The sequence below is a fragment of the Nyctibius grandis genome, chromosome 1 (genome assembly GCF_013368605.1).
Source record: "Nyctibius grandis isolate bNycGra1 chromosome 1, bNycGra1.pri, whole genome shotgun sequence".
NCBI classification, from domain to species: domain Eukaryota; kingdom Metazoa; phylum Chordata; class Aves; order Nyctibiiformes; family Nyctibiidae; genus Nyctibius; species Nyctibius grandis.
Window position 1 is genome coordinate 27,068,833 of NC_090658.1, and position 19,222 is coordinate 27,088,054.

A 19,222-nucleotide genomic window follows, 5' to 3' on the forward strand; every position below is an offset into this window, starting at 1 on the left:
CAGCTACCGAATGACAAGAAGTAGCATTTAATGACCGCAGTCATCAGGACGCTTACTGAGAAAGAGCAGAGCATTTCTGCCATCTGCCCTTTAGATGGCATGAAGAGATAGTGTGTCCCATAGTACTCTTCTACTCTAGTCTTATAATAACCAAGTTTAAAACACATTTTGAAGAATATTAAAAGCTTTGAAATACAAGGGATATATTTCCTCTTCGTGTTTTCCTAGAAAATCAGCGTAACAGGAGTTACTCTGGAATTTGTAAAATAATCTGAGGTTGCTTGCAAAGAGCAAGTAAGACCAAGCTTAGTAAAATTTCAGCAGTCAGTTGCCTTTTAGGGAGAAAAACCCAATCCAAACCTTTTTTGTTTGTTTGTTTTAAAGAAAAAGGGCTTCTGTGAAAAAATGGCATTTGTTTCTTTTAAAATAAGTAGAGAACTAGAACGCCTACCTCAGGCACTTGTGTCTAAAGAACTGTTCATTCCTTTCAGGAAAAAGTCTGCACCGGCAGATCTGTAAGTTAGAGAAAGGCAGTGTTGATATGATTGCTGGAAGAATCACTTACTCTTTGATCACAGGCTAAACTGTACGCCCATGAAGGAATAAGACTGTATTTCATGTCTTGTGTGATTTCTTCGAAATTTGAATCCTGGTGGGCCAAGATAAGGAAGGGTAAGATGAAGATTTTCTATTCCTTCCCCTCTGGGAGGAGATGTGAATACATGCTAGGGAGTAAGTGAAGTCTTAGCATCTTTTTTTTTTCCCCTTGTGGTAGTTCAAGTGTTTGCTGCTTTTATACTTTCTCTTTCTCTTCTGTATCTTCTGTATCTTTTCTTTCTCTTCTGTCTCCCTCCACCCATACCCTGGCTATTCTTCTTTCATAAGTGATCATTCGTGTACAGTTTAAATAGAATTTTCTTGTTCCCTCTTTTCTCTTCTGCAGCTGAACAAGAATACAAATATGTGCGAATGTACACAAACAGAGGTACAGAAAACATCATTACCTATTTGAGATTTTTTGATCAGAGCAATGGGTCATTTTTTTTCCTCTCAATACTTCATACCCTCCCAAAAATACGCTTTGTGAACATATGCAACTTCTCAGATGACTAGAGAAGGAATTTTCCAGTTACACCAATTCTCTCATTCTTCACTGCTTTTTTTCTTTTCTTTTAGTAACCATTCTTTAACTGTGCAGTCATAATTAGAAGATGAATTCCCAGAGGCTGGTATCTATCAGCTAAAGCAAGACAAATACTAGATATGTTTGCGTGTTTGTTTTTATATATATACTTCTCAATGGAAAAATACATTCATCTAGACTGAGCTGAAATTTATTCACAGCCTGCAAAAGTTCATATGAATTCAGAATATCATTTGCAAGAGCTGTCATACCAGGAGAAAATGTAAACATGTTATTCATACATGGGACTATTTACTTCCAGAAACCAAAGCAATAGGCCATCACTTTCAAGGCTCTCTGGAAAGTAAATTAATTAATCACCAGAAATAATACCATGAAACAAATAATGAACAACAGACTCCCCCCAAAAAAAATCAAAGAGAAGTTTACAAGTAAGGAAAAACAAATAGGAAACATTTGATCTTAATACATTTTGTAAATTACTAAAAATATTTATCAGACACTAATATGCCAGTGTCTTGTGAGTATTGTAGAAACAGGGAAGAGATTATGTTCGTGAATAAATCAGTTATCTTCAATATCATGAGAAGGTAACACTTATGAAGAACAATAAACGAGAGCTGGGGAAAAGAGCAAGGCTTCCTGTATTAATATAATTCGTCATATTACAAAATTAATATTAAAAGCAAGTCATCTGTGCCACATGATGGAACTTATTAAGTTTTCACTTAATTCTCAGCATTATTATTTTGAATCAGAGTTCAGAAGGCATGAGTTAGGCAGCAAAAAACATGAAGTTACTTTTAAAAATGCTTATGCTTTTAGATTCTCTTTGTTTGCTTGACAGTTTTTCAGTAAATAGGGCAGGATTGTGTATCTTCAATATTTTCTCTGCAATCAGTCATAAAGGTTAGGTATGTATTTTTTAAAATCAGGGCCAAGAACTTAGGTTAACCCACAAATCCAAGATAAGAGATAAATTTTTAAAAATTATTATTATTTTTAATTTTTGAGGTGACATTCCTGATGTAGCTGGGAGAACAAGGAATTCCAGTTTTCTCCTGAAGATGTAAGAGTTAGCTTCAGTCCCATGCACATAAGGAAATACATTAGTAACAAAAGATGCTGACACATTTACTAACTGTGTTTTGGTAAGATTTTTGCTAAAGCTTCATTACTTTTGCTCAATGAATGATTATTGAGACGCCACAGCTTTACCCAGTTATACGTCTGGCAACCTCCTTTGTGTAACTGAACGAGAAAGTGTGTCCTCATTTCATATTTAGCAGAAAGCCAGTCATGCACGTGATAAAGGTACAGGTTTTAGCAAGGAATAAAGAGTGCTAGGAATATAAATATTTGTTACGTGTAATCACAGAACATCTGTTGCTCTCTCCTCATGGGTGGTCCAGACCCAAAATATCCCCAGCATTTGCACCTTTTGCTATGCAGCGCAGATAAAGTAACGCTACGTAGTATCTTGGTTAGTTCTGCTTGCTCTTTTCCATAGGTCAATACTGCTTTTCTGCGTGAACCTATTGTACAGGTCCAATAATAAAAACAATCACCTTAAGCTCTTCTCAGTGACATCCGTTGACAGGGCAAGGGGCAATGGGTGCAAGCTGGAACACAGGAGGTTCCACTTAAATATGAGGAAAAACTTCTTTACGGTGAGGGTGACCAACACTGGAACAGGCTGCCCAGAGAGGTTGTGGAGTCTCCTTCTCTGGAGACATTCAAAACCCGCCTGGACGCATTCCTGTGTGATATGGTCTAGGCAATCCTGCTCCGGCAGGGGGATTGGACTAGATGATCTTTCGAGGTCCCTTCCATTCCCTAACATTCTGTGATTCTGTGATTCTGTGAAGTCAAACAGATACATTGCAAGAGTACATGTGGATAAAAATACACAACTTAACCTCCACAGCTAGTTTTGATTCATTTATTTTTACAGTTACAAATATGCCCTCTGTTTTTTCCTGTCACTGTTTTCCTCGTGCTTTGTCAATAAAGGAATTCTTTTCTTCCTGCTCTTAACTGTAGTGGTGGTGGCTCCTTGAGTCACAGAATTAAACTGTTTGACCCCACAAGAGTAAGTGCAATATGATCTTTCAAAGGGTTGGTTATGGCATTTTAGCATTAACTCTGTGTTTCCTCTGCCTCTGCCTTTCTCTTCCCCTTGTCTCCCCCCTCCCCTCTCTTCCACTTTTGCAGGGTAGAAGGGGAATCTTCTCACACAGCAGAGCACCAAAGCCCTCTCCAGATGCTTCAGTCACATCATCTCTCCAGAAAGGCAATGGAAGGGCATTTCTTTGTAAGGAATGTTCTCAGTACTAAGCCTTTATTAATGTGAGGTTGTTCCTTTCAAGTGAATATGGCATTCAGTATTAAGAATGAAAACAGAACGTGAGCTAATAAGCTACAAAAACCCCCTTGTTTGTGGACTATAGACTGTAACACTATTCTATTATGAGGATGGGCAACAAGAGATGCCTCTTGGATCTCTCAAAATCCAAAGTGCCTGGTTGCAGATGTGCAGACTGACTGACTATACACTTATTTTCAGCAGAGGTCTATCAAATCCTCAAGCATTCCTCAAACATGTCTTTGCCCACTTTTGCCTTCTTTGTACCCTCAAAGATCAGTCAGTCCTTTCCGCCTGTCCAACTCCATCTCCATCGCTTCCCCCCCAAAGAACAGACACAATAATCCAACAGGGACCTCAGGTAACTATTGCAATATATCAGTTTATCTTCCAGTGTCACTTCAGACAGAGAGGTGAGAGGTTGAAAACACATTAGAGCACTTGGCTTTCCCAGATTTTGGCACACCCAGAAGAAATGTAAAGGGCAGCTTTCATTTTCTCTGCCCCCTGCCCACCCCCTGCCCTAGGACAAGCTCATTTCGTTTCCATGGAGTGGAAGGTATGGCGTGGGTCGGGGGCACCGTCCCACCCACTCCTCAGCCAGCCCACGGCCACCCCCTCACTCAACGCTCTGCTCAGGGCTGCTCACTGAAATGGCCAGCCAGACCTACACAGCACAGAGGTTAACACCATGTCCCCGTGGCTGCCTGCTGCCCTGTTGGGTCATGGCTTGGCTCCCGAGGTGCTGCTGAACAGTCACACAACTGTTGACCTTAGGAAGTGTTTTTATGCCCAGGACTGTTGCCTTGGGACTGTCACCTTGGGACTGTCACCTTGGGACCAAGAACATCTCCAAGGCCACCAGATTTCAAAACAAGCTGCAAAAATACATTCAGGAAAAAACTGCCTTTTAAAGAGAAAGTTTTTTACACGTCAATAGAGCTCCTACTCTCCCATAAGGCACAGATCCACACACTAATCAACAGTCAGGTTTTAAATGAGAATCCTAGGAAAAATATAAATTTTCCAGTCATTTCTGTGAAAAAATATCAGACTTTATTTTCTAATAAAGTATTATGACTAACTTAATTTTAAAAAAATTAGAATAAAAAGAGCAATGTTCTTTCTGGAAAGCGCTAATTAAGTCCAGGTATGTGGTCTAGGAAATACAGAGTTGTGTAACCTGATGGAAACGATCATTTTGAATTGTCAGGACACTTCTGCTTCTTTTCACCCCAGTTTCAAGTACATCTGGTTTCCACCTGCTCTATACAAAATTGGTTCCTCCTTTTTCCAAATGTGAGCATCATGCTCTCTGGTTTTGTCCATGACTCTCCAGTGGCATTTAAGGGAAAAAAGGCAGCTCCACCTGGAATATGGGTACAGCAAGATGGGAAGGAGATAGGTGTTACAGGAAATTTATTCTAGTCATGAAGGGACATCACAAACTTCAAAAGGGGCAGTTTAGTTGGCACGTGAATACACCAAGCCTCTCTGATTCAAAACTTAAACTGCTTCAGTTTTAAGAATTGAATTTATATTTTGATTAATGCCCTCCAAAAATCTGGTTTTGTTAGTGGCCTTAAACTTTCACATCCTCTGCACAAGTTTTCCATTCTGTCCTGACAGTATATATCACATGCAACCTGAAATCTTCCAGGGACAAAGAACACCTTCTGTCCCCATGACTATCTCCTAGAGGCTCCTCCAGTTGCCACCAGCAGTGGCATTTATTGAAGATGATTGTGAGTTTTTGAGACCTGTTAAAAATATCAAGTTCATTTTAATTAGCCCTCATAAAGGTATAAAATGATATCAATCTTAAATTCAATATCCAGAACTGAAGCTGGAACATGAGAAATTCTCTTTAGATGTAAGGAAAAGATTATTTACCATGAGAATCATCAGACACTGGGACAGGAGTTCAGAGAGGCTGTGAAGCCTCCATCCTTACGGATACATAAAGCTCATCTGGAGATAAAGTCCTGAGCACCCTAAACTTTATGTAGAAGGAATGGATTACAGACTTCCAGAGGTCTTTTCCCACCTACGCTATTCTGTGATCTGATTTGCAATGTGGTTTTTGCTCTATTGAACAAGAATTACAGAATCACAGAATCAATCAGGTTGGAAGAGACCTCTGTGATCATTGAGTCCAACCTTTGACCTAACACCACTGTGTCAACTAGACCACGGCACTAAGTGCCACATCCAGTCTTTTCTTAAACACCTCCAGGGATGGTGACTCCACCACCTCCCTGGGTAGCCCATTCCAATGCCTAATAAACCTTTCTGTGAAGAAATTTTTCCTAATGTCTAACCTGAACCTCCCCTGGCGCAGCTTGAGGCTATGTCCCCTAGTCCTGTCACTAGTTGCCTCGGAGAAGAGACTGACACCCACCTCACTACAACCTCCTTTCAGGTAGTTGTAGAGAGCAATAAGGTCTCCCCTCAGCCTCCTTTTCTCCAGGCTAAACTAAATGTAACTACCAGGCAGACTGTGGTATGAAGATATAAACGTCAAGAATCTTTCGTTGGTCCTTTGCTTCCACACATGGCAGAAAGTTCTCCCCAGAGCAGTCTGCAAAACACAGGTGGACAGGCACAGCACTTTCAAAAATCAAACTCTAGATCCATCAATGTACTTCAGCATCTTGACACTCAGCATTGTAAGGCTCAAAAAACAAGACAGTCACCCATCAGATATCACATTCAGGACAAGTATTTTGCCCTGTTCAAGAAAGGAAGTTTTATGTATCAGGTTCCTTCAGGGGAAAACAGGATGTATTAGCAATGCTAAAGGGGAAGCAGCCTTTCTCTGAGTATCATCTGGTAATGTGGAAGCCCCTGGGAAGAATCTTTTTCTGCTTGATACTGATATGATTGGGCTGATTACGGAAATCAGTGTTTTCCCAAGGTAGCTGTGCTGATGCAATCACTGAAGTGGACGAACTGCTGCTGCTTTCAAAACATAGCTTATTCCCTTATTCTCTGAAGTACAACTTAGTCCTAGAATAATAGTCCATATCATAGATGTGTGTGATGCAGCTTTACGGTGTTACAAATACAGATAAAGTGCTACTACATCTTTGTGCAGATTGCTCTACAGGTGCTTTTGCAAATCTTGGCTATGATGATCACACATAGAGGTTTTTTTTTAAAGGACATTTCCTCATTTGATTTTCACTGTTCAGAGCCTGATCTGTGCACACTAACCAGAGTCTGGCCTGAATAAAAAGCATTTTCAAGGCTGCCCATGGAGGCCCAACACCATGCAAACTGGAATGAGATTAGTTTCACAAAACCTGATGTAGTTATGAAGACAGCAGTGGATGCAGCTGGTGTGCAGCACTGGCTGAGGAAGGGGCTGATACCATGAGGATACCCCTCACCCAGCCAAGGGTGAGCATAGCCCCCCTCCCAGTCCTCACATTAGCCACACGATAAGAGCTGGCAGAGGTGCCAAAAGCAAGCTGTAACCAACTTGTCCGAGGCCAGGTAAGATGCCTGAAAAAGAAACAAAACCCAGATCTTTCAATTTTTAATCCAGTACTTGGACATATCTTTCTATTTCCTCAGACTCCACACTTGCTCTTTAGCCACTGTGCATGTTTACAGCAAATGCGGTGGTTCTGCCATGGAGTGCTTTCTCCTGGAAGAGAAAAATACCTTGTGATCCTGTAAGTAAAAACCATATTGCAAAGGTGATGCATAAAAGGGTACAGTTAACTTGCAGGCTGAACAAAGCTGATTTCCAGCATAGGATCAATACTCTTGCCAAATTTCAAGTTTCCATTACCTTTTGCAGAGGTGGTAAAAAAATCTTAAATCTTAGAGCTGTTAAAAAAATCTTAAAATCTCTTACATCATAAAAATTTTTTTATCACTTTTTCCTAGCCTATAAGCTATTCAACCTCCTCTAACTTAAATATGGGGAGAAAGTTATACTTTGTCTAGGAGTGAGCATACAGCTGTACAGGTAAAGCTTGGGGAAAAATTTAAATTATTTAAAGTAATTGAATGATATCAACACTTCTTTACATATTAAGCAAATGACCCAGATAGAACACCTCAGAGTGTTATAAATGTTTTTAAAGACCCACATCATGGGCATCAGCTGGTACCTTTATGTTAGTATTTTAGTTCTGACCAGCGATATTTTTGTAGAGAAGAGTTGCTCCCAGTTACTGTGCTTTCTTTCACAACCCAGAGTAGTCATGGCATACATGAACTGGGTTTCTTGAGTTTCTTTTCGAAGATGGGCTGTAGGAGTGCACCTAATTTACTCCAGCCAAGACTGGTCTTTTAGTCAATGGGAGCAGGCTGGAGTTAGTCTGAAATTAAGTACCTTGCAACATGTATAGATTGGATGTCAGGTTCTTGGTATCTGTTGCTTCGCTCTACACATCTACTCCTATAGGTCCTTACTGTGTAGAAATAGAAAATACTGCTAATAAATAATAAATGCATTATTATTGCTGATAATGCTGCATACAACATGATGGTATTATTTAAAATGCCATATTTGGCATTATTTTAAAAAAATATATTACAAACACCTGAGTTCCCATTGTAGCAGTGCTCAAAGTGGGTGCCTAGGAATGACAAATTTTTCCACATGAATGAAGGAGTCAGGAAGATCTGTTTGATTTGATCATCCTCAGAAGACCTAGTGTGAGGAGTCAGATTCTGAAGTCATTGCTTACAGAAACCAGTTTACTATCTCAGACTTTTTCAAAGCATAGAAAATCTCTCAACAAGAGTAAGAATCGCAAACTGACTCAGTGTACTAGTAATTCAAAAGCAAGAGCAGATGGAAAGTGTTATCTAGAGACTTTGAACACAGCCTTGGGGATGCTCCCACCAGTGTCCTCTGGCTGCGGTTCCACAGCTGCTGGTGTTGGGCACTGTTATATAGCGGCATGACAGATCTGATTCACATCAGAAATAGGCAATCAATCACATTTCCCTTGAAGTAACAAGAGCTGAAATTTATGCCAGCTTTCTGCTTTTATTCGGGCTGCACAAGGACATGGAATATCTGATCTGTGCAGTCTCCTATCACAAAGTCAACTCATCAAAAGTTATTGAACAAATTTGAAACAGCAAAGTGAGTTTACATGGGATCAGCAATTTGCACTGTATGGCTGTGGTATCTTTGTTCCAGTGCTACAAGTAATGGATTTACTATACTATGACCCTTTGGAGAATTCAGACTATTCAGAAAAATGTGCCCTTTACTAAACCAACAGAAACTTCTCATTCACATCTGTTGTAGCAAACAGTTACGCATTTTATGACATTATCACTTTTCCTTCTGCCACCCGTGCTCCTCAGCTGTCTGCTCCATTTTCTGCCAAGTGCAAATGCTGGTGGCAGAGACAGCAGACGAGGAGGTGCTGCACTTCAGCTTCTGCTGCCCTTCAGCTTCTGCTGCCCTGAGGCTGTGGCACTCAGTGAGGTGGCAAAGCCCACCGTGGAGCAGCTGAGGGGTGGCTGGGGTCAGCCCGGCACACATGAGGAGGAACTGTTGACATATCACACTGCAGCAGCTGTGGGAGGACCACAGACAGACCACAGACAGAGGACTGATCACACCCCCTACTCGGTTGCCTCGCATGAAGGACTGTGATTCAGTGGCCAGTCTTCTTTATGAAGGGCTTTGTGCTACTCCCACACAAATGGCTACAACATGGCTCACAAACATTCACTTAAATAGAAAAGTAAATTGTATTTGCTGTCACTAAATACTCGTTTACCACAAGTATTCCAGGTAACTAGATTGCTGGCCAAAGTAATTTGCAGAATATATTTTGAAAAACAAATATATTCAAGAAAACCGCTGGCTTTCTATGGACAATTCACCCATGGACATGTGATGAACACTGCCAAGTAAATCACTGCAAATTAATTGTTCACTCAGGCTTCTGCCATCTATGAAGCAGGAGACAGGAGGGAGTACGGGGAATTTTTGCTTTCTCTTTACATCAGATTTCAGTGTAGAGGGAGAGAAGCTTGTTGACAAGATTTTATGTTTATTTGGTGAGAAACAAATTGAAAGCATACTTAAAAAAAAACAACAAAAACAGCAACAACAAAATAAGGCAAAATCAATCCAGCAGTTGGAACAGAATATTTAGTCTGGAAAAATAAGTGGTGGTACTCTCCAGTACTTTTGTTGTTTCCACAGCTTGTCTGTAGGTTCACATACACAGGAAAGACCTAACACCCTAAATAATGGGCCACTGAGTAATATTACATTCACAGATGTGAGAATAATTGTTCCTTCATAAGACAGGAGATTTACTCAGAATTAGCTGAGTCCCGTAAATCAGTGTCACCTGGAAGGATGCCATTCCTCTGCCTGGTTGGGTCAAGGACTGTCTCTGTGAAGGATGGCTGCGTGAGCATCTCTTCAGTCCTGAGATGGATGGGTGATGGTTTTGCACTCCATGCTGTTTTCTTATTTGCCGTGATGACTGTTCTGGTCAGTTAACGACTGCCATTATAAAAAGAACAGTTTTCTTTCCATTATTATGGCAATCTCACAACACTAATTAATTGTAGGAGGAACTGTTTCTAAATGACTCCATAAAAGCCATTTTACAGCATGCCAGCAGCCAAGGTATCTTCCAGATAAGAGCCAAATTTTATGAAAGAGGCTGCCAATACATTGTGGAGTACATTAAACAAGTACTTTAATTTACTAGGGAATGCAAGTGCCATTTGATAATGCAGAGAAATGCTTAACTGAGTGTTTATTATTAATTAGAACGGACCTAATGATTAACTTTTATAAATAGAGTAAATCCTGCTTAGAGGCAAGCAGTATTACTTATGAATTCTCAAATGCACTTTCCCCTTACCCTCCTTGCTGTGACTGAAACTAAATATTTACATCACATTCAGGGCCTCTTCTTGGTCCAGAATGTTATTTCTGTCATTGTTATGTTTTGCTCTAGGAGTGGGTCAGCCTGTGCTACAGAAGATAGCTGGTAAATCCAAAATCCAGGTGGTGCAGGCAGATGTCATACGTGAAGAACTGAAGCTAACCCAAGCAATGAATCTAGCTCAAATATATAGCCGGTTCAGGATGTTCAAAGTGGTATTTACACCATCAGCTCTCTGCTTGGTATCCTTGGGTCCAAGAGAAAGTTAAAAGAGGAGGGACGGAAGGTATAACACTGTGTAATAAAAATTGTGATAAAAGCATTTCCCTCCACAGGAAGCCCTAAATTTCTGTGTCAACAGAAGTAAGCAAATAGATATTGTGCAATCATTTGGCACTTCTGTTTGATGATTTAAAAGATCTCATAGATCAGGTGAATAACTACCTTTCTCAAATGGCGGGGTTGTGGACAATCATTTCAAAAAGACCTCAATGCTTCAGAAAACCTTAGAAATGACAGACCATGCTTGCAAACACAAACTCAGTTTTACTGGGGAGCAGCAAAAAGTATCTGAACATTAAGGGAATGAAGCTCTAGTACAGCCTTGGAATAGTAGTATGGGAATGGGAGAATGAGCTGTAAAGAGAGAGTAAAACGACCCAGCTACACTGAAAATCAAGATGATGAACCTATAACATAGGATAGAAAGGAAAATACAGTTCACTAGGAACTTCTGAAAACCTTATGCTCATTGTCTTATCAAGGTCAGACATGAAAGTAGTAGCCACAATGGAAAAAAAACATTTAATATTCAACTATAGGTTCAAAATGCGTATTGATTGTGCATATCTGCATATGTGGTACTGAAAACCAAAGTATTTGGGCAATTAGGTTTTTTTGATCACAAATATCACTACCTTGATCAATGCCTGGCTTAGGCAAAAAATAAAGCATAAGTGTTGTGAAAATTTCATTACATTTAACTGTGTAATTCTGTTGGCACTGTTACTTCTCACGTTCATCTTTGTATCTTTCAGGCATTTTGAAGAATCAGAGCAGCTGACATTGGAAACTCAAACTTGGCTGCAAGTTCCATCTGCAGATCTTGACCTTTTCTTGAGAATTAGTTCTTTGGGAGCTACTGAAGTCAGTGGCATGGGGAAGACCCAGTATGCTTGGGAGCTTATGGAGCCTTCATGCCTTTAAGACTAGGCTGGTAAAATCATCCCCTGAGAATAACGTTGGTATAGCTGATCTGACCTCTGGGCAGCAGAATGACTAAGATGAACTTTCTAGGTTCCCTGCAACCATATTTTCTGTGATGCTACTTAGTGTTTTTAATTTTAAGGCATGCAAGGTAAAAAAAAAATCTAATGCAAAGTTTCGTGACCCCCATTAACTGATGAATGAAACAAACAGTTTGTACCTCAAAGCTGGTACTATTTTCTTGCTTCCACATGCTGAAAACCTTCTTCATACTGCAACAAAACTCATAAATTACGTGTTTTCAGTTCAAGCAAAAGTCGTTAATTTTATCACTCAGATACCAGTACACATCTTTCTCTTTTTATTGCAGTTTTAGACTTTTTTTTTTTTTCTTTTTTCTTTTTCTTTAAAGCAGCAGCACAGATAATCCAGCTCTCGCCTGTTTTGGGGAGAAGCGTGGGGCTATTGGCAGTCCCCTGCATTTTGCAGCGGGGTGTAACGCGGTGCCGCGCTCCCCCGGGGCGGAGGGGCCAGGAGACGGGACACGGCCCAGTGGCAGAGGGCTGAGAATCGCCCGGCGCTCGCCAGCTCCCAGAAACAGGGTCCGGGCCCGGGGTTTGGAAGGCATTTCGGGACAGAAGAGGCAATTCGACTGCCGATCCGTCTGCCGCGGCTGTCAGCCCCGGCGGGCTTCGCCGGGGAGCTGTTGCCATCTAATGGTGGAGACCGGGCAGTAGCGCAACATCTTCCAGGGTTTGGAACCGGGTCCGGGGAAGGGCTGAATCGCTGAGAAAGCCCACGGAGACTCCTTGTTCCTTCTTTAAGACAGACGTCTGACCTGGAAGCCACCGAAGAACCTGGGAACCCTTCAAACAGTATATTTTAACAGAGCAAAGCTCCCCTGAAGTTGGTTGTACCCGTCAGATCGGACAACCTTGTAGAGCCCACCACTCACACCATGGGCAGTAAGAGTTTTAGGGAAAGACTGCAAGAATATAGTACTTTAGGGACTTTCACACTTAGAAGCGGCATCCAGAAAACTCAATCATCAGGCCTCTGGTGAGGACAAGGCTTTTCTGAAGTTAGACTAATGAGTGTGAAACTCTACATGTTTTTTCATGGGGGATTTTTATTTCCAGCTAAAGACCCTTTTGCAAAAAAAACCAAAAGAACAGGAACAAAAGACACCCCATGAAATCAAAAAGTCTGGCTCTCTTGTTCACCCTCTGGGAAGTGTTAACAACAAAGTTCACACTACATAATATTTTTAGTTAAAGCTCAGAAGAATCAATCTATCAGAAGCTGAAGAACTTCAAACTCTGATAAGAATATTAAATGAGACTAATTCTCAAGACCAATCTGTCAAACAGGAGACAAAGGGATCCTTTCACTGATGTTTGGCATATGTGCTAAAAACCAAAATCCACTCCTGGTCTTGTTGGGCAAAACACAGAACTATATCTAAACTGTAAGGTGAGAGGTTAGAGAAACAGCATAAACACACAGACTTGCCAGCATATTCACTCCAGATTTATATCTAGATTTATGGATTTATATCTATTTATAGGTTTCTATCTAGTACCTTTTTATTTTTTCTTATTGCAGCAATTATACTGGGAGCCAGATTGAGACCAGCCTACCAAGCATGGAGGAGCCGAAAACGACTCAGGAACCCCCATCCTGTCACTATAAAACCCCTCGATGTGTGCACACGGTGAGGGCAACCTCGCTGCATGGCAGGTACAGAACTCCTGCAGCTTGTTGCTACAGAAAGTGGTGGTGGCAGATGTGCTTGCCATCCAAAGAAAAGACCAGGAGATCTCACAAAGATTCGATAGCTGATGTGTCTTGTCCTCTGGGTCAATGCCAGGAACCTTGGCCAGACTGCCTGGACACGCACGCCTTCGTGCCTTCATGCCGGCTGGATTATGTGGATACGACTTGGATCTTGTGAGATGTGGGTGACAGAGCGTGAGTGAGTGAAACAGTTTTGGTTTAGGTCAAATTCCTCTTTCCCACTTGCAAAGTCTCATGGTTCAGCTTTCCGTACTGCTACTATAATCCTGCAATATTAATTGCTACAGGGGTAGCATATTTGAGCTCACACCCTGAGCGGTAAAGACATAATCTAATATGCCATGGGACTCCTGAATAGAAAGAAAGGGTAAAAATTAAAAACGGATATGATTTTGTTCTGCTCTTTTGCCAGCATGAAACAAAGGAGGGAAGTTTCTTTAATGCTTCATCTTTAGATGCTACTTGTGGGTGAGATACCAGCTGACTCTGAAAGAAGTGTAATAAAAAGTATCATCTAACAATTAGTCAAGAACGAGCCTTGAGCCTGCTGTTATTGCAGAAAAGAGTGAATCGCCAGATACAGGTAACAATTCAATTGCTCTTTATCCAAACAGTTTGCTGGCCCTCAGGATATAAATAAAAGTATCTCTGTCTAAACATATGCAAACACACAAGGAAAAAATTTGTAATTTAATTATTGCTCCCAAGAACTCAATTACACATTGATTTAAATTTAAAATGCAAGGGAGCAGGTAATGCAAACGTACATGTAAGAACTGTCAGACAGTTCATGTAAGAACTGCCAGGTGGTTTATAGAAAACCAAAGCTGAGTATAAAAGAAAATGGTCAAGTTTCCAGAAAATTATTATATGCCCTGTAGCTTTCCACAGCAATGTTGGAATTTGTTTTAGGATTACACAAGACACCGGCAGACTTCAGCATGCAGCATTTTGGTTGAATAACTCTAAACTTGGGGTGCTGAGCCCTCTGCATATTATCGTGAGTGATCAGTGCCAAGTCACACTAGCGAGTGGCTCCAGCAAGCCCCCGCCAGGACAACAGCACTGCACACATCCTGTGGGATCTTTAAAAGGGCAAATGCAAGGGGAAACTCTAGGGCTCTATTATTATATTGCGGTTATCAATAAAGCCATGTTCGAAGAAAAATCCTGCATTTTGAATTTCAGGTTTGAGGCCCTCTCTCTCTGAGACTGACAGCCCCAGGGAAAGCTGCAGCTGGTGGGGGAGGCTGTACATCCCTCATTGGCCCGTGGCCACCAGGAACTGACTTGGGGAGTGCAGTAGTATGGGATGACTGTGGAGAAGAAACCGTAGGGAAGAGCACGGTGAGGTGCTTATGCAGCCACCCTCCTTGGTCTGTGTGCACCACAGTCAGGGATGCAGGGAGAGGGGCCATCTGCCCAGGAACAGTGGGTGACTCTGTGACCTCCCTGGGGCCAGCAAAGCCCCAGGGCTCCCTTAGAAAACCTGCTGCTGGTAACTCAGCCCAATGACTCATGCTTTAAAAAGTTAACGATATAAAGAATATGATCCTCTACTGTTCTTTTGTAAGCTGTACTAGGACCCTTCCACTGTTCATTTTGAAAGCCAGTATGTCAGGATAGGTAGCAATTTGAACTTTCATCCATGTTTCTTCTTTTTTATAAATCTTTAAGGGAAGATTGCAGCTGCAAACCCATGTCACAGTCAGTGCTATACATACCAATACATAAAGCGTAAACTGTCTGCATGTTTGTTTAGGACTTTTTGCAAATGGCGTGTCCTATGAAACCACCTCAACTTGCTTGAGATCATAGACTTGCTGTGACAAATACCACGTCCTCTGAGTTACCTGGGGTGTTTGTTTTTGTTGGCCAGATGAAAATACATGGGAGACAATGAATACTAACCACATTGTAGAATGATTTTGTCCAACTATGAGCTCCTCTTTTTTTCTCTTTAGGAGAAGCAGGAAAAAGTTTTTAGACCTTTCACTTTATGGCAAAGACCTGCTGAGTTCAAAATGAAGGGGCATCAGTGAGATGACTCTCTTTTGTCCAGCCCACTGGTATACTTGAAGTATTGTAGAGGAAAGAAACTATGTAAAGAACATACAGGCTTTTGAAGAAAATGATCTTTAAGCCCATTTAAAAATGTTTTTCATTAAAAATCATTGGGATTTTTTTGTGGTTCCCCTTCATTTTGAATTACACCTTTGATACTAACCCCTGCTGGGGTATAGCTCTTTTTCATGCAATAACCTAAGACAGAATTTATTCTAAAATGACATCCATGGATGTTATATCCTCTTTTGTATTACTTCATAATTTACTCTTATCTAATCTGAAAGGTATCAAAAAATGAAACTTGCTGAAGTCCATTCAATTAAGTTCAATAGATACTCTTTTGTACTTTAAATAGCATTCCATTTGCATAAAAAGCAGTGTGCCTGTCATCTTTATCTGTTTGTCTGGTTCACTTCAATATGTTGAGACATATACTAAATCTTTCTTGTGAAAAATTCTTGCTCTCTAGATAATGTGATCTGACTGTGGGTACTGTTACATATTAATTTTATATTACAACAGTCAAAATGTGCTAGGTATTTTTCCAAATGTGTCACAGCGATGATTTCTGTCCCTAAAACCTGCAAGTTTGGGAAAGCTAACTTGATATCCAAAATGCAAGGCATGCTTGGCAAATGGGACATAGCCATCACATAAGGAGATCCCCTTGCATTTACAATTTCAGGACACTGATATCCACCCCTGTCAGAAAATTAATCTGCTAGACATTCATAAGAAGCTACCTCAAACCAGCACAAAGTCCACCTGGCAAATTCACAGACTCTCATTCTTTTGAAACATAAATTAATGTAACATTAATCATCTCATTCTTAATAACTCCTTACCAACCTGTTGTCTGATGTTACTCAGTATCTGAAACACTACTGCACAGAGAAACAAAGTTAAGTAAGTACAGTACACTGCACAGGCAAAGGTGGTGACATTGACACGTCTGTTTTAGAAGATCTCACAGGAGAAATAGACATTGGTTTAAGAGGATATTCTTGGACCATGAGTTTGGAAGCAAGTGGGAATGCCAGTACCAGACCCGTGTACAGTTGGGTGCAAGTGGACAAGGCAAAACACTGATAGAAACAAAGTCACAGCACTAGGAGAAAAGCCACAGGCAGCACAGGAGGAGACCTGACAGTGCAAAGCTGATCCCTATTACTGCTGTGTAACTGAAATAAAAAAAAAAGGAAAAAGTTACTACCTACAGTAATTTTTCTGCTTTGAAATACGTATTACCAAAGTAAACACACACTCAAAGTGCAATGGAGGAGTGAGGAGCCAAAGGATGGAGGAAAAATTTAAGGATCCTTCAAGAAGACAGGGAACACAGTGCAGGAGTTCTGATTATTTGCGCTCCTGGAAAAGTTCCTCTTGTCCTAAGGCAGAGGCCGAATGAGAAACAAGGTGGTCTATCAGAAGACCAGCAGAAGAGATACACTTCCCCATCGCTGAAGGTGATAAACTTTTTGGCAATGTACAGAGCAGAGATCAAATAAATAAGTGACATTTTTTACTACCTGCAAGAAGTAAGATTCTAGGAGAGATGGCTTATGCCCAGTATTTTTCCATATCTGGCACAAGCCATGGGAAAACCAGAGCACTGATATAGATCCAAGACCTATCTCTGAAGAGGCCCCATTTTCTCAATCTGCTGCTCTGCTGTGTTTTGCACTCAGGGTGTTTCACCAGAAACTAGAGTTTACTCCTAGCGGTACAGAGAGTAGAAAGGAGTACACAGTGGCTACCTTGACTCTGGACAGCCAGCACAAACAGTCATAAACAACTTATAGTTATGACCAAAAGGAGCTGGGTATGTACCTTTCAGATAGTGCAGTTTTAGCTACAAAACCTTTATTTGCAAGTTAAATATAAAGGTATGGACATGCAGGTCAGGTAACCAGTTTCTTACCTTCCTTTGTGCCTGTCTTTTCCCCATGCATCCCTACCTAACCCTCAAGAAGGTCAAGGCAACATACCTGGGCAAACTTATGTGTACTTCCCCATGAAGATATATGGGAAAACAAAGCAAATCCCATACCATCCCTTATACATCATTAAGGAGATTTATATCAACTCAACACTCCAGTTATGCTTGCCCTAAATCTACACTGCCTCGCACAAAAAAAAAAGTCTGTGTTTCCCCTAAATTGCTCTATTTGCCTGTGCACTAGGAAAAGGGACTGGTAGGGGAAGCCCCAAATTTATCACCACTTTGTAGCTCACAAAGACGGTATTGACAGGGTTCTTCCCTGATGGAATGAGCTGAGCGGTCTGTCTACCCTGCCCAGCCAGGCTTTGTGCATTTTCAGCCATGTCTCCGGTTTGGAGCACCCACAAATAACAGGTCTCGTTCTTTGACTGAAAGGAGTATAACTGACTGGTGTCCAATGTACTGCTCTGTGTCCATATAAAAATAAAATCATAAGAAAGAAAGTTGACGCATGTAGTCAGAAGCAGCAAAAGTCTAGGCCTCCGTAACACTATCTTTTCTCCATGCCCCTCATTCAAATGCATGTGCATGCACACACAAACATGACATCGGGCTTAACCGGGCGGTTTTTCGTACTCCGGGCCCCCCCTGAGCCCCCCGCGAGCATCAGCCCCGAGCTGCTTCCTCCTGACCCCGGACCCGGACCCGGAGGTTCCCGGCAACGAATCAGGAGAGGAGGGGGCGTAGCCGGAGGCACCGCGGAGGCACCGCGGGCGATTTAAACGCTCCACCCCCTGTTATCGGGTGATAAAAAGCCTCCTGGAGGGCAGGGACTAGTCCCTGGCCAGAAGGGAGAGGAAGACTCAGCTGTGACTGTGTGAGTCAGCAGTGACTGGGTGTGTCCCAGGGCAGGAGAGGCTGCAGTTGTTTGCAGCTCGTTGGGGAGGGCGCTGACTCCCTCCCAGTGCACAAGGCGAGGAAGGTGCCAAGGAGCTGTGAACCAGGGGTGTCACCAACAGGTATTTCCCAGCTCAGTGAAAGAACAATGGTATCTACCCGGTGGAAGAAGACCAAAATGGATGTGGGAACCCAGACAGAGCTCCCACGGAAGGAGGCGATGGTGCAGGTTGCGGGCTGCAGGGAATGCTACAGCGTCTCTGTGGTGACAGGGGGCTGTGTGCGCTGTGAGCAAGTAGATGATCTGCTCGGCCGAGAGGCACAGCTGCAAAGCCAGGTTGAAAGGCTTCAAGCCGAAGTAGAAAGGCTTAGGAGCATTCGGGAGGCTGAAATGGAGATAGACTGGTGGAGCCAGGCTCTGCCCTCCCTGCAACAAAAATGGGAGCACCTGCCAGAGAGCTCCCAGGATCGAGGGACCCCTGTACTCTGCCCCTCTCAGGTGGAAAACGATAACCTAGAGGAGAGGAGTGAGTGGAGGCAAGTCTATGGCCGTGGCAAAAGGCGAGTGCCCTCCTTGCCTACCTCGCCTCCACAGGTGCCTCTGAGCAATAGATATGAAGCCCTAGTGGAATACAGCCGGTCCAACGGGGATGTGGTGGAGAGGCAACCTATATCAGAGGTCCCACCACAGTCAGAAAAACCTGACGGGTGTATAGCTACCTCTTCCACAAGGAAGAAGAGAAGAGTTTTAGTGGTTGGAGACTCCTTCCTAAAGGGATCTGAGGGCCCAATATGCAGAGCTGACCCCCATCACAGGGAGGTCTGCAGCCTGCCTGGAGCCCGAATCAGGGATATCACCAGGCAACTCCCCAACCTGGTGAAGGCCACAGACTACTACCCCCTGCTGATCTTCC